We start from the raw sequence: 12,536 nt of genomic DNA on the forward strand, positions 1-12,536 counted from the left end.
AACGTCCAAACATCTTCCTAACTTCTTCGAGGAAGTCGTATATTGGCAATTCCCTTGCTGACACTAGTGCGGCATTGATTGACTCAGCAATATTTGACGTCATGGTCCATCCCCTGTTAATAGGTGCATACAACCTAGCCCACTTTTCGTATCCAGCTAACTCCAAGTATTCTTTCACCCTAATATCTACCGTCTCCACTTTCTCCATCAGACTGTCAAATTCAGCTTGTGTGTATGCTTTTGCCATCGAGAAGTATATCTCGCTCAAATTTGCATGGCTCTTTTTGAATTTCTTATATATGTTGTTCCATAGATGCCATATATAGGCAAAATGCGATACATTTGGATACACTCTCGATACAGATTTAATGATACTCTCATTTCTATCTGAAACGATGCACATGTTTTCCTTGTCACCGTATGCTATCTTGAATTGCTCAAAGAACCACGTCCAAGCAGCATCGTTCTCTGAATTAATAACATCATATGCTAGTGGCAATATATGGCCTGTAAAGACATTTGAATACATATTTTTAAAACATGTATTTCAATCTTTAAATTATTAACAGAATTAACAGAATCTATTATAATTCACGTATTCACCTGCACCATCCAACGTGCTTGCCGAGACGAATGTCCCGGTGTAGTAAGATTTTAGGTGACTTCCATCGACAACCACAATGGGTCTACAATGATCAAACCCCTTTATAAAGGCATACAAAGATATATACACATACATGAACTCATTTTTGGCCGATTTTACCATTCTGATGTGCGAACTTGGATATGTCTTATCCATTGTATATAAGTATCCTGGAAATTTTTTGTATGAATCAGCCGGTTCACCTCTAAAAAATTTTATTGCCTTTTCTTTAGCCCGCACGCCAACATGTAGCTAACATCAACACCTAAATCTGATTTCACATCATCAATAATATCCTTTGGGGTATATTTCCTCTTATGATTAGTAAGCTTAGGCCTAATCATACCACCTATAAGGCTGCTACTTGCCTATCGCTACTCATACACCTTGTCCTTAAGCGGACATGTATGGTTATCAATGAACTCTCTCACTTTGAATAATTCTGATTTGTTAATGCTCGAAGCCTTAAACCTCCATTCACAATCTTCTGACATACATAATAATGCATAGCTGCAAAGAATTTATCATTATACGTATGGTTAGCATAAACGTTTACCAAAAAATGCACTCAGATACACATGAATACATCCTGACATCTATGTATATAAATTATTATACAACTGAATACAATTACAGTTATATGCATATTAAATACAATGAATACAACTGAATACAATTATAGTTATAGGCATACAATTAAATACAAACAGTAAACATAATAGGAAAATAATTAGAGCCACTGTAATGTAATTATACCAGTAAAATTCATATGAATACATATATTTAAAGACCATAAACAACCAGATGTTAAACACATCAGTGAAGATCAACTCAAAATCCACAGATACACATAAATACATCAACGTAAAACTTACAACTCCAACCAACAGTACAATTTACAAACAAAAAAAAATTAAATACACTCAAACCTGACAGAATTAGACCTATCAACCCGGAATTGAAATCTTTGAGATATAGCATAATTCTCCATCACCTCTTTCAATATAGCCTTATCCTTATATACTTGGCCAATCATAACCTCCCTTTGATTAGTTTTTGAAATTATCAAATCCTTGTCCAGTTCAAACACCCCAATTGCTTCTCCTCAATTGACAAAATCTAGAGCAAGCGTATCATCTGTACCAGAATCATACCTTTGAAGTGATTCGTCTATTTGCACAATGTCGCCTTGAATTAAACTACCACCGGATACAAGTTCTTTTTCAATCGTTGTTATGCACAAAGGATACATCCCGAATTCTCTGTTCTCTTTTTTCAACTATACATAAACCCTGTAACCCATGTCATTGTGTATTTCCATTGGCGTGCTATTCCCTTCTACTTTGTAATGAATTTTAATGGACTTTGAGCTCAAATCTATGCCTAGTTGATGAGAAATTGATGCAACCAAATCATTATACGACGCATACTCGTTTATCAGTATTCCCTCAATTAGTTATTCGACGTAATTGCTCTCACCGTTCCACTTGCCAGAATGCCGCAACAACACTATTAAACTTGCCATATGTATAATGGAATTATACCGTATTCTGTATACAATTGTATCAATCGCACTGTTTCGTGGTTGAAAAGTGAACTGGTACAGAAAAAAGGGAGAACTAAAATTCAGATGTTGCTCTGGTTTTAGCTTTTTTTCTTCTTGAATCGTGATGGAAGAATACAAATTTATGGGCAATAGTTTGTGTTAGTTGAGTTAAATTAGGAGAATATCAGGTGAATTGATTCCCTTTCCGTTTTAAGCAAGTTCACCCTTCCATATTATACGCCAAAATACGTTACTGTTTTCACGCTAATGACGCCTGAATACATCTGAATACATCTCAAGCTTAGCTGGATTCCCAAAATTCACGCCTATTTTTGCTATTGTATTAATGAATACAATAGCTTAAATATATCAAATACATCTAATAACCACATAAAGGTATCTATAATCCGTAATATAGCAAAAGGTATCTATAAATGGCTAATTACACCTAAAAGATGGTGCTTTATGAAAAATTTTCTAGGTTTTAAACCAAGATCGCTAAAGGGAACGGGTCCGATTTTTAGCTGTTGAGGGATCGAGTGGACCAAATCAAGCAGATGGGCCTGCAAGTACGACCCACCAAAGGGACAGTTGATAGGCACCCTCGAATCGACTCGGGATCAACTCACTGGTGAGCTAAACAGAATTTTAATATACCAAAATTAGGAGTTGGCTAATGCTATAAATGGTTAAATGCCCCCCCCCCTCCCCTCCCCCCCTCCCAGAAAAAATATTTTTAAATTTTAAATTTATAAAATTATACTTTGACCCTAATTTTTAATTACTCCCAATTCTACTTCTTTTTCTTCAAATCAATCTTATTATTTACACACACACACACACTTGCTTTTACGCTGGCGTTTGGTACAATTATTCCACCTCTTAATTATTTAAATTCTTGTATTTAATTTTATTATGTCGGAGTTATAAATTGTTATTTTTTAATTTGAGCATGCTCATATGTCACTTTACTTAAGGAAATGGCTCATATATGCCACTCGTTAATGGTTTGTCTTGAACATACTCTAGTTGTTACCATTTTGGGCCATATATGCCATGGAATTTCTGTTAAAGACTAAAGCTGTATTGTATAAAAGCTAGGGACTAAACTGTACTTTAGTAAACTTGCAACTGAAATCAAGAAGTTAGTTATTAACTACCTTGTGTTAGTTATAGGGAAGAAAGAATCTGTAGAGCATACGTATCGTGTATATATACTCGTGATCTGCTCATTGTATGTGAATCAAGTCAATGAAATGAATACAATACACTTTCTTTCCTCCTCTCTCAAGATCATCTAATCCTCATTTTTCCTCGACTCCATTTTCTACTTCTAACTCTTCTTCTTCTTCTTCTTCTTCTTCTTCTTCTTCTTCTTCTTCTTCTTCTTCTTCTTCTTCTTCTTCTTCTGTATTTTTCTGAGTTCTTAGTTCATATAATTGTAAACAAATCAGTTCATGGTATCAGAGCTGAAAAGTTTCATATCTTGAAGATCGATTCAATTTCGAACAAACATTTGAAGAAAGAAAGATCCTTCAAATCAAAGAAACAATAATGAGTAATATTGCATATCAAGAAACAATTGCTAATGTTATTGTGTCTGGAGGAGGAAACAGTCAAGCTTCTCTAGGAATCGACTACAGTCACCTTATGTTCCTTCATCCATCAGATGTTAGTGGCATATAGATTATCACCTTTCAACTTACAGGTATCAAAAACTACTCTATTTGGTTTCGATCAATGAGACTTTCTATGTTACGAAGGAATAAATTAGGACTTGTGGATGGTTCCTGTAAAAAGGAGGATTTTTCCGAAGCAATGAGGAATCATTGGGAAAGGGTTAATGCCATAGTTCTTTCTTGGATAATGAGTTCAGTAGCAAAAGGACTTCTAGGAGGCATTATGTATGCTACTAATGCACAAGGTGTTTGGGAAGAATTGCATGAACGATTTAACAAAATTGATGGTTCAAGAACCTTTAATGTTCATAAAGAGATTGCTACTTTATCTCAAGGAACTACTTATGTGTCTAGCCATTTCTCAAAATTAAAAGACTTATGGGAAGAATTTGAGGCATTAGTTCCTGCTCCTAGCTGCAACTATGAAAAATCCTAAGAGTTTAGACTGCATATGCAGAAATTTAAGTTGTTTCAATTCTTGATGGGGCTTAATGACTCATATGCCCAGGCTAGAAGCCAAATCTTGCTCATGAATCCAATGTCATCTGTAAACCAGACCTACTCTATAGTTATAAGTGATGAAAGCCAAAAATCAGTCAAAAATGTAACTGGCATTCTAGGTGCTAATCCTGAAGTAATGCCAGGAAACTATGAAGCTGCTATGTTCACCAGAAATAATGGTGGAAATCAGAACCACAAGTTCAAGAAGAACTATAATTTGCTGTGTGAAGTATGCAAACTTAAGGGGCATACCAAAGAAACCTGCTATAGGGTGGTAGGATACCCTCCTGAATTCAAGAAAAGGAAATATGGCAATCTGCAGCTTATAATGTACATATGGACAGTTGTACCTCTCAAACTGGTCAGAGTGGTGGCTACAATGACTTTCCACAAGCCAGTTTTCCATCGACTAAACCAATAATGGATTACTCTGACATACAACATAAATCAGACACTCTTAATGGATAGAATGCCAACATTGTCCCTACATTGTTTACCAAAGAGCAGTACAATCCGCTTCTACAAATGATAAACAAAGAAGAAGCAACATCAACTTACTCAGCTAATACAACAAGTAAGCATAATGAGTGCATTGCTACTAAGACTCTTCATGATTGGATCATTGATACAGGGCAACCAACCATATTGTAACGACCCGGCCGGTCGTTTCATGAGTTATAGCCCCGTTTCCCCCATTTCTGCTTCATTATGTGTTTCTCAATTGTATTTCATCGTATTGTATGCATCTATTTCGACCGAGGCGATCGTCCCGATCCACAAATAGCAATTATTATCAAGAAGGCACATAAAGACGCATTTATAGTCAAATAAATTCATACAAGTTCTGAAGTAAGTGCGTACATTCGTTTATATTTATTTTCAATCCCTAACATGTCCTAAGTGATCTCATTAGCAAGTAAGAACATCAGCATTTGCAAGTATGGCATGATACGGGTCCTAAACTACCCGGACAATTAGCACAATAGTAGCTACGTACGGACTCTCGTCACCACGTACGTATGTAGCCCCCACAGACAACCACATACATTTATTTAATTCACCTAGGAGTTTATTTCCCTCTTACGAGGTTAAAAATGAGACTCACCTTGCTCCAAAGCTTACTCCCAATATCAAGAATGCGCTCAAACCCTCAATTCGTAGCCGAACGATCCAAAACTAATCAAACGGGGTAAGAACTAGTCAATACAAGCTCAAGAGTTCATATTCTAACTATTAAAGTAATTTCTCAACCCTAAATACAAGTTTTCTAAAATCCATCCCCGGGTCCACGTGCCCGTTCCGAGAATTCTCGAGGGAAGTTGTTACCCATAACTTAAGGACCAAGAATATATGATTTTTACTTCATTCCATAACAAATTTCGTGGTAAAATCTTGTTTTTATCAAAACCCTAGGTTTTACTCTAAACCCACATTTTTCACTAATTTACAAGGTGTAATCTACCCCTGAACTATGTATTAAACTCACATTAAGTAGAAGTAACTTACCTTACAAATGCTAGGTTGAAATCCCTCTTTGGAAGCACCCAAATCGCCTAAACAATGACTAAAATGTGTCAAAAATGACACATTGCCGTATTAAATGAAGGCACTGCCTTCAGCGATTTCCGCACCTGCAGTTAGGGGACCCCATCTGCGGTCTTGCTTCTGCGAGGGAAGGTCCGCATCTGCAGAGTTGGGCTGGGCTGGCTAGGACCGCTTCTGCGGTCTGTGGGCCGCTCCTGCGGTTCCGCTTCTGCGGAAGAGGATCCGCATTTGCGGTTCTTGGGCTCCTCCCCTTGGGCTCACCTGCGAATGGTTGACCGCTCCTGAGGTCTTGCACCTGCGGCTGGCCAACCGCGTGTGCGGTTATGATAGTAACCTGTAGCTTCAGCTCTTTCCAATTTTTCTAACTTAACTCGAGCCTTGCCCGATTGATGCTCGGGGCCCTCGGGGTTCCGCGCGAACATACCAACAAATTTGAAATCATAAAATGGACTCACTCGAACACTCGGAATGCCCGAAACAACGCTAAATCTAAGAATCACCCCCTAAAACCACTTGAATCAAAATTATGAACTTCAAGTTCTACAATTCACATCCAATGCGACGACACACCCTTATACTACTCGAATTGACACCAAATTTTGCGTGAAAGTATTAAATGACAATACGGAACTATTCCCAATATCGGAACTCCGTTCGGAGCTCGATAACACAAAAACCCGCTCCAAACCAAATATTTAAGAACTTCAAAATCCGTAAGAAATCAACTTTCACTATTAGGCGCCAAAACGCTCCCGGGTCATCCAAAACTTGATCCAGACATACGCCCAAGTCTGAAATTATCATACAAACCTATTGGAACCTTCAAATCCGGATTCCGAGGTAGTTTACTCAAAATATTGACCGAAGTCAAACTTGGCCTTTTAAACCAACCTTAAGGAATTAAGTATTCCGATCTCAACCCAAACTCTTCCAAATCCCGAACCAACCATCCCCGCACGTCATAAATCAGTAAAAGCAAGTATGCGAAGTCTTATCTAGGGGAATGGGGTTCTAGAAAGAAAAACGACCAGTCGGGTCATTACACCGAGGGCCTCGGGTTGATTTCGGGTGGTTGACGGATCAAGGATGGGATTTGAGGAAATGCTGAAGATTTCCTTCAGCTGTCATAACCGCACATGTGGAGTGGGGACCGCAGGTGCGAGCCCGCAGAAGCAAAGAAAGGGCCGTAGATGTGGCCAAGGATGAGAAGGGCAGGAACCGCAGATGCGGTTAGCGGAACGCACCTGCGAGACCGTAGGTGCGAGTAAATAACCGTAGAAGCTGATTTTGGGCGGATAAGTGAGAACCGAACCTGCAATGGATTTTTCGTATATGAGGCATCGCAGATGCGATTACTGGACCGCAGATGCAGAAATGCCTGGGCAGAAGGTATAAATTGAACCCTTCGCAAAACTTGGGTTATTTTCCACCATTTTCATTCGGACTTGGAGCTTTTGGAGAGTTTTGAAAACGGAATCAAGGGGGGTTTTCATGGAGGTAAGCTACTTGAACTCAATACTCATGATTATGGTGATTTTCAGTTGCTTAAGCAAGTAATTAGAAGAAATTAGGGATGAAATTGAGGGGTTAGGGCTTGGAAATTGGAGAGTTTGAGTTGGGGATTTGAGGGACCATTTGATGTCGGATTTTAATGAATTTGGTAAGTATAGACTCGTGAGTGAAAGGGGTTTCCAGTTTTGTAATTTTTGTCGGATTCCGAGACGTGGGCCCAGGGGCCGGGTTTGGGTGAATTTCGGGATTTTGGTCTAAATTGATAGTTTTTCGTATGGAATTGGTCCCTTGGCCTATATTGATTATGTTGTGTTGCTTTTGGTTATATTCGGGACATTTAATGGCCGATTCCATAGGCAAGGGTGTCGCGAAGTAGGGATTTGACCGGTTTGAGGTAAGTAATGACTATAAATCTAGTCGTTAGGGTATGAAACCCCGAATTTCACATCGTTTCACTACCTTGAGGTGACACACATGCTAGGTGACGGGCGTGTGGGCGTGCATCGTTGGGGATTGTGACTTGGTCCATCCCGTGGCAACTATTAAGTTGCGTATTTGACTGAAACTATATGATACTTATATGTTTTAGAAAGAATTTCTATAAATTGGGTTGAATGCCATATTTGGGCCTTGCGCCAAAGCTGTTTGGACCCTTAGGGGCCTTTTCTTATTATCCTCTCACTATTTTGATTGAAAATCTATACTCAGTCATGCCATGTTTACTAATTTCATAACTCAGTCTTTATTACACCATTTTGATGCATATAAAATGTTATTTTGGGCTGAGCACCCTGATTCTTTACTGATAGCCCGAGTGGATTGAGAGGTTTATGACTGAGTGAGGACGAGGGCCTGTAATTGTGAGGATATTGAGAGTATATCACATGAGTTGTCCGTGCACCACGTGAGTTGTCCGTGCAGCACGTGAATTGTCCGTGCGGATTCTCATATTGATACTATAGCACATGAGTTATCCGTGCAACACGGGAGTTGTCCGTGCGGATTATAGTGCTTGGGATGAAGGAGCCCCTCCAGAGTATGTGCACCCCTAGTGAGCGCGGGTACCTGAGTGAGCGATATGAAAAATGCCCGAGGGGCCGTATACGAGTGGTTGTGGGGTTTGCTCGAGGGGCTGATTCTGAGTGATGTTGTGCCTGAGGGGTTGTTTATGATTTTCTTTACTTTTACTCTCATTTGCAATGAGTCTCTCTTGAAACTGTTGAAAAATATCTTCAAATGATTTTACCAAAAACTGGATTTTAAACGAGATGATTTGACTCATATACTGATTTGAAAGCATGTTGTACTTACTGAGATTTCATGATGTGGACTTTATGTGTTTCCTACTGCTCAGTCTTTATTTACCGAGATATCACCCATTTTAGCGTAAAATATTTAGTTTAGGCCTAATATCGATATTTCAATTAGTTTTGTCACTTTTACTTTATTTTATCAAAAAATAAAAATTACAAAATATTTCTTCTTTTTAGTTGCTGTTAGTTTATATACCTTTCATAAAACTAAAAAATACAAAAATAGTACCTTATTTTTATTTTAATATGATATTTGAAAACACCAAAAAAATAGGTTTTTCTTATGATTAGTCTTATCTTAATAGTTATTTTACTTAAGTAGGATTAATTGGTAAATGAGGTCGTATTTTTAGTCTTGTTCACAGAGAAAGAACAAAATTTGGGCTCAAACAACCCATTTTAAGCCTAATTTTCGGACCTAGCCCATAATTCCCAAGCCCATAATTCCTAGGCCCATATCCCCTAACCTAAATATAACCCAAATACCCTTAAAACCTAAAAAAACCTACAAAAAGAAGAAGACCTGGGAGCCGTTTTTTAGATTGAAATGACTCTTCATCTTCCTTAGACAAAAAGAAGTTGCTGCTTCTTCTTCAGAAAAACGCAGACCTAAGCTAGCGTGAGAAAATTAGCCGTTTGGATTCATTTTTTTGGAAGATAAGCTTCATCTTCTCCATGAAGAGAAAAGCAGCAGAACCCTAGCGTGAGAAAATCAGCCGTTATTTCTAAATCTTGGACCCCAAAATCTGGAGCTCCATTTTCATCTTCTTGAACGCTAATAACGCCTAAGACCTGAAGGGCTTCAGCCGTAGGACAATAAACACGACCTGGAGCTCATCTTCTTCAACAGACCTAACACTAAGGACCTTAAGGAGCAACAACCATTTCCATGAAGCCAAAGCTTCTTCTTCTCCATTGACACAACTAAAAAGAAAATGAAAAGCAACCAGCAACCCTCCATTGAATTCGGCAACAACTTTCAAGCTCTAGAGCCAACAAACAAAGAAGCTGAAAACAGTGAGGAGTCACAAAACTCGTTTAACACCCTTTTCCGGCGAGTCTCGAGTTTTCTAGTTGAGCTTCGATGACTGTTTCCGTTGGTTCCGTGTCGAGTTGCTGTTTGTTAGAGACTGTTCGACGTTGATTCCAATTCGAGCCCTGTTGCCGTTTGAGGTCGTCGTCGTTGGTCTTCAGCTGTGGTCCTTGTCCTCCACTCGATCATTGAGTAATTCGGCCAATGTAAAGGTTCATTTTTCTAATCCTACCATTTTAATCTTATTTTGTGCATTGCTCAAATGAATTTATGTTATTCTTCGTGATATGACTCTGTTGAATATATTTTTGGGTGTTCTTTGTTTTGAATACACATTAATGATTAATGCTTTGCCATAAATTTCCGTTTAGTCCAGATGATGAAGTTCGGATCATGGCTTCCTGCAATGGCTTGTTGTGTGTTCATTTTAATAGAACTTCCAACATTATCTTGTGGAACCCTGCTACCAGAAAGTATAGATTCCCTGAATCCCCTGATAATTCTGTATCCTTTTATTATAATCCACAGCTGGTCATTAATATTAGAGTTAATTTTAAGAGTGAATGAATCTCGTAGTTTGCTTTAGGCACATAATTAAATCATCACAACTACGGGTATGGTTCCCATGGCGTGGTCGTGATACTTAAATTAATTTTAAATATGAATATCCGTAATTCACTTAGTTGAATATTTTTTCCTCTAATAAATCTGAGGTGCGCCATCCGATCACCTTATCTATAGTCCTCACATCGATATCTTAACTAGTGTAGAAAATGCCTTGAACTCTCGTAGTTTGCTTTAGGCGCGTTTAATTAAATAAATTATCATAGCTACGGGTACGGTTCCCGTGACGTAGTTGTGATGCCTAATTTCTAAATTCGGGGGTACATTTATGTGACCCAGTCACAATTTAATCTTGTTAATAAAATAAACGCGTTGTAGATTGTGGGTACGGTTTCCGTGACATGATTCTCAATGTGTAATTAAAATAATTAGTTGTATGACAATTGGATTATTAAAAGCGGTTTTAAAAGGGATAAATGCACATAGGTTTCAAGAACGTTTTAAAATCAGATAAATTGGCCAATAATAATAGTTGAGCGACCGTGTTAAAACCACGGAACCCGGGAATGCCTAACACCTTCTCCCGGGTTTACAGAATTCCTTACCCGGATTTTTGTGTTTCCCCGACTGTAAAACAGAGTCAAACTTCCTCCATTCAGGATTTTAATCCGGTGCCTTGGGACACCATAAATTATCCCAAGTGGCGACTCTGAATTTTAAATAAATAATCCCATTTCGATTGTCACTTAAATTTGGAAAAACTCCCTCTATGCCCTTCCGGGGGTAGAAAAAGGAGGTGTGACAGCTCTGGCGACTCTGCTGGGGACAAGAGCCCAGAATCTCTGGTTCAGGGTTCAGAATTCGAGCTTAGAATAATTGTTATATCTGGCTTTTATTTATTATCTGATTGTTATTACATGCTTGGGCCTAATGTACTAAATGTCGCTTTTTACCGCTTTGATATTATTTGAACTGTATATAAACTGCTGCGAAACCCTTTTCTTCTAATCTTCTGGGAAGTGCACGCTGGTGTGACTTCTTTTCTGTTAGTGTCATATACCAATTTAGAACGATGTTCGGACAAGTTGCAAAGTCGGACGATCATTTGATTACTGGCACGCTGCCCCCCCCCCCCCCCAGCTCGAGTTGTCCGCTCGGGTAAGCCAGGTCTAGAACAATACACCCAGAATTTAAACCTAGAATAACATAGCATCATGTCGGATCCCTAGTAGGAACGCTTGTTTGCATCACGTGCATCTGACTTTGGGGACTCAACACAGGGGTTGGGTCTGTCTAGGACAGATGTGCCCAAAAATAAAAGACCATCCTGATGCATTCTATGTGCTACATGTTGCAATCTTCAAGGGTAAAAGGGGTCATTTGGCGGACCAATGAGACATGGTGATAAATGAGAAAAAAGAGGGTGAAGTGTAAAAAATAAAGCAAGTAGGGCCCAATTATGTTTTTCTTTCACATGAAAAATCCAAAAAGATTTTGCACTTTCCCATCATTTTAAAAAAAAATCAAAAAAAGAGGAAAAAAGAAAATCCAAAAAGATTTTACATGTTTCATCATTTTTTTTCCAAAAAAAAAAGAGACAAAAAATATATTTTCTCTAAATTAGTTATTTTTTTTAATTCTCACCCGTATCCGATCTTTTCGAACTACGCATACCTGATTCTCGTCTTTGGGGGCGTGATACGTAGGCAGCCCACATATGGTTCGGTCTTCCTAGTAAGTCTTAGGTTATTGGCTTCGAGGGTCGTAGCCAAATCGTGCATGTCTAGCCACTTTTGGCCACATCGGTCATTTTGTAAAATATGGCTATTTTCACAAAGTGGTTTTGTTTAATTTTCTGGAGAGTCTTGAATACGCAATTAGGTGTCTCTTTACTTTAAGTTCTGTCCTTGTCGAATCTTGCCTCTCTAGCCGCTTTTGGTCACATAGGCCGTTTTGTAAAATAGGGCTATTTTTGCAAAAAGTGGTTCAATTAACCCATGTCTTAGAGTCCTAAGTCCACAACAAGGTGTCCTCTATGTTTAAGTCCCATTCTGTTGAATTTGCATGCTTAGCCATTTTTTGGCCATATTGGCCATTTCTACAAAATCGGTCACTTCTGCAAAGTAATTTTTCCATGTCTTAGAGGTCACCTTTGTTGAGTTTGCACTTCTAGCCGCCTTTTAGCCACGTAGGCTATTTT

Source organism: Nicotiana attenuata, unplaced genomic scaffold, assembly GCF_001879085.1.
Source record: "Nicotiana attenuata strain UT unplaced genomic scaffold, NIATTr2, whole genome shotgun sequence".
Lineage (NCBI taxonomy): Eukaryota > Viridiplantae > Streptophyta > Magnoliopsida > Solanales > Solanaceae > Nicotiana > Nicotiana attenuata.